Source organism: Trachurus trachurus, assembly GCF_905171665.1.
Source record: "Trachurus trachurus genome assembly, chromosome: 22".
In the NCBI taxonomy this organism is placed as follows: Eukaryota; Metazoa; Chordata; class Actinopteri; order Carangiformes; family Carangidae; genus Trachurus; species Trachurus trachurus.
Window position 1 is genome coordinate 7,520,333 of NC_139907.1, and position 4,678 is coordinate 7,525,010.

Below are 4,678 nucleotides of genomic sequence, written 5' to 3' on the forward strand. Positions count from 1 at the left end.
GCTCCTTTATTAGGCTAGTAATATATACCATATGTATGATAGTGGAATGATCCAAAGAGTGTTTTTCCTAAAGATTTATAATGAAACACAGAGACACTGATTTATTATACCACACTGTTTTATTTAAAAGATTAAATGCAGTATTTCCAGATTGAGATGAATCAGAGAGTGATGAACATGAAGCAGAATATGCAGAGGATCAGCATCAGAAAGCAACATGCAGACTAACACACTGAGTGGAGCTGTGAGAGCTGCAGAAATGTGTGCAGAGAGGAGATGTGTAGCTTGATCCAGATGTGTGTCAGAGCAGCAGCAGCAGCAGCAGCAGCAGCAGCAGCAGCAGCATGGTTTCCAGACAGGAAGTGTTGCTGCAGCTCTACTCTGAGCAGCGGTCAGGCTCCAGGGTTTGAGTGACAGGGCTCTGTCCACTCAGAGTGGCCTCACAGCTCACTGAGCCCGCCTTCCTCCACTGGTCTGCAGACAGGCTCAGGGTGCTGGTCCAGCTGTAGCGGCCGTCACTCCCCGGGACCTCCAGGCTGCGTGACACCCCCGAGGAGCTGCTGCTGCCCCCCACCTTCCAGCCCAGCGTCCAGGCTGAGGGGAAGCCTCCGCTGGCCACACACGCCAGTGTGGCACTGCCCTGCTGCAGCTCCTCTCTGGAGGGGGGGAGGACGGTCAGGGTGGGCCGCGTCACCCCCACTGGAGGAGAGAAAGGGGGAGAGGGAGGGAGGGAGGGAGGGAGGGAGGAAGGGAGGGAGAGAAAAGACAAAGGAAGGAGAATGAAGGCTTGGTGATACAGAAACATGACACACTGGTCACTTCTTCTATTTGATCAGATGAAACAGACAAACTTGTTCTACTGTTGCTCTCATGAATCACTCAGCATCAGACACACGATTCAAGTGTAAATGCATCTAAAAGGTTGATTGGTATTGATTATTGATTATTGATATGTTTATATATGTTTGATCTTCACTGGTGTGAAAACAGTTGAAACTTTTATCATCTGTCTCTTTCACTTCCTTTTCTCTACATGTAAAACAAATGAAGCGTGAACACGAAGCTGAGCTGCTCTCACTGATACAATCATGTTTGTGTTCAACATGAATCCACATCAGGGTTTAGTTCAACTCTGTTAGTTTTCAAAAATTATAAATGACGGCATAATGAAATTGTTGATCTTTTTTTTCCTTTTTGAAGACTAAACATTTTACAGTCCAAGATTTTGAAGCAGACAATAAATCATCAGACGGTAAGATCAGATTTTTTTTGATTAATAACAAAATTATCAAAAAAAATCAATAATTTAAGTCAATCAAAGTCTCATTAGATAAAATATTACTCCATTTTTTATGTTGTACAGTGTAAAAATCTCTGGTACTTACCGTCAATGACGAGTTTGGTTCCTCCACCAAAAGTCCACCACAGTGATACAAAGTCATGAAGCGGCCGTACAAAAACCTCCTGCTCTGTGAACAAGCATCTACCCACTGACTATTCACTGTATTTACGGATAAAACACCAAAGTTGATAATTTATTTAATTTACAAATCTATTCAAAACAAAATCTTGATGAATTTGTATCACTTTTATATGTTTTTTTTGTAAATTTAGCAAGAAACAGTTGATCTTCTTCAGTCATAAGTTCGTCATTGACAAATATTTTTTTTTATAAATTGTAAATCCTGAAAATAAACATATAAATATAATAGTATAAGAAAGAGGTTATTATGAATTAATAAATACAATAAATAACAAATTGTATATATATATATTTTTTTTTTCCCTGTGGACAAATCCAGTCAAAAAACACTGCATCAAAAAAGTGAAACCATTTTAATCCAGATGTTCAAAATCCAATCCTGTAAAATCTATTTTCTCCTCTTCCACTGTGATGATATTTAGTGTAAATCCAAGCAGCATTTCTCCTGATGTTGTGTCCCACGTCTCCTTCAGTCTGTTGAGAGCAGAGAAATCATTTCCATAGAGAGGAGGCTTTGCATCGTCAGCTGATCCTCCAGAGATCTGAGAAGGTTTATAGTCCTGTGAGTTCAACACTGCAGGACTCAGATCTGTCAGTGGACTCAGCAGAAACCACCATGACTCTCATCACCATCCTCATCTGGACTCTGGCCTGCTGCTGTTTTACAGGTTCAGTCTCTCAGCAACGTTTCAAACACGATGTTTTACCTTTTCTCTCATTTCTTCCTGCTGATTAATGAATGGTTTGTTTTTGTCTGCAGGTTGCAGTGCTCAGGTGACGGTGACTCAACAACCTCCACTAGTGACAAATACTCCAGGATCCACCGTCTCCATCACCTGTAAAACCAACCAAGCTGTTATTGGTGATGTTTCTATGTCCTGGTATCAACATAAAACTGGACAGGCTCCAAAGCTCCTAATAAAACTTGCAAACCAACGTCATTCAACAACACCGTCTCGATTCAGTGGCAGTGGAAGCAGCTCTGACTTCAGTTTGACCATCAGTGGAGTTCAGGCTGAAGATGCAGCAGTTTATTACTGTAAGAGTGCACATCTAATAAGTGGTGCCGCGGTGTTCACACGGTGATTTGTGGTCGTACAAAAACCTCCCTCAGACTGGAGAGACTCTGACACAGACCAGTGAACACACAGCTGACACTCACCTCACCAAACACTAAACACATTATACTGAATATTTAAGTTTTTTCTTTAAGTTTAGCCAGACTGTTTACATGACATGATGTTTTTTTTAGGTACATCAAATGTTTTATTTCTAATTACACTGTTTCACCTCCTGCATTACAAACTGATGGTTCATTTACGACCTATTAACGAATTCCTGAAGAAGAACAGAAGAACTGGAGTTTTTTGTGAAATGTCACTAACTTTGAGATTATTTATCATGAAATGTGATTCAAACATCCACAAGGTCAAGTATATTTCATGTGATCTCCTACATTTTCAGTTTGACTTTGGTTCACTTGCAGTAAAGTTAGAAATTGTAAAAGATAGGAAATAAGCTTCATGTTTTCAGTTTTGAGGAGTTTTTCTTCATCTTATGGTTAACTTCATATGGCTGTGGATAAATTAAACAATAATGCTACAGTAACCAATACAACACATAATTCGTAAGTTTGTTAGATGTCAAGATAGAATTGAGAATAAACTATAAAACATGATATTTAACCAGTTTAAACCAGTGTAAAGGCTTCACCGGTCAAGAGAAAAGTGACAAAAAAAAGTTTAAACCAGTATAAAATGCTTTGTGTTACATGTGTTTGATGTGAACAGTGAGATGATGAAGCATGGCCTTGAAAATATTCAAGATCTGAATCACGACCACACCAACATGTTGTTGTTGTGAGACTGAAGTGTCAGCAGAGGGCAGTGTGCACCTCTTCATCACCATCAAGAGCTTGAAGGAGCTTCTCAGAGAAAGAAACGGCAAAGAGAGTCTGAAGTTTCTACTCAACTCAACTCAACTCAACTCAACTCAACTCAACTCAACTCAACTCAACTCAACTTTATTTATATAGCAGTTTCAACACAATGCAGAAATTGATCCACAATGCTTCACCACAAAACAAAAAGTACAAAACTGCAACAAAAAGAAAAAAAATACATAATAGAAAAATAAATTAGAGTTGAAAATGAATGAATGGTTTGATAGAGGGGGCTAATGGGCCAAGATGGGGAGAAATGCTTTGGGTTGGGTGCTGTGGACCAAATAGTATGACTTTGGTTTTGTTTTCGTTGAGCTGAAGAAAGTTTGTGGCCGTCCCGGACTTGATACATGTGAGGCAGTTGTTGAGGTTGACTAGTTTGTTGTAGTTATTGGGCTCCACAGAGAGATAGATTTGTGTATTGTCAGCGTAAAAGTGAAAGGAAATGTTGTGATTTTGGATAATTTGGCCTCGTGGAAGCAGGTAGATGGAGAAGAGAAGTGGGCCTAGTATTGGACCTTGAGGGACGCCACAGGAGACGGAGGCTGAGGAGGAAGATGAATTTCCAGTTGAGACACTACACGTGTTGAATCAGTCCACGTGGGGATCAAACCTGCTCCACCTCCTCTGCTTCTCTCAGTTTCATAAAGACAGGTGTCCTCACAGGTATTTTGCATAACTCACACTGAGTAAGTTCATGATTTGGAAATTGTTTTTGAGAAACTGTAAAGATGTAGGAAATAGAAATCCTCACAAAAGTCAGATATGAGAATTTCCTAAAGAAACCATTATAAAATAATTATGACAATAAATACTGATTTTTCTTTTTCTTTTTTCCCCTGTGGACAAATCCAGTCAAAAAACACTGCATCAAAAAAAGTGAAACCATTTTAATCCAGATGTTCAAAATCCAATCCTGTAAAATCTATTTTCTTCTCTTCCACTGTGATGATATTTAGTGTAAATCCAAGCAGCATTTCTCCTGATGTTGTGTCCCACGTCTCCTTCAGTCTGTTGAGAGCAGAGAAATCATTTCCATAGAGAGGAGGCTTTGCATCGTCAGCTGATCCTCCAGAGATCTGAGAAGGTTTATAGTCCTGTGAGTTCAACACTGCAGGACTCAGATCTGTCAGTGGACTCAGCAGAAACCACCATGACTCTCATCACCATCCTCATCTGGACTCTGGCCTGCTGCTGTTTTACAGGTTCAGTCTCTCAGCAACGTTTCAAACACGATGTTTTACCTTTTCTCT

At 40.0% G+C, this 4,678-nt stretch overlaps 1 gene segment (V, D, J or C); it reads right to left on the bottom strand.

Moving 5' to 3' along the window:
* Window positions 1-344: 344 nt before the first annotated feature.
* Window positions 345-2,316, bottom strand: LOC311005933 (immunoglobulin lambda constant 1-like). The segment is given in 3 exons: window positions 2,277-2,316; window positions 1,386-1,469; window positions 345-699 (listed from the first exon to the last, which is right to left on the bottom strand).
* Between the last annotated feature and the right edge of the window lie 2,362 nt (window positions 2,317-4,678).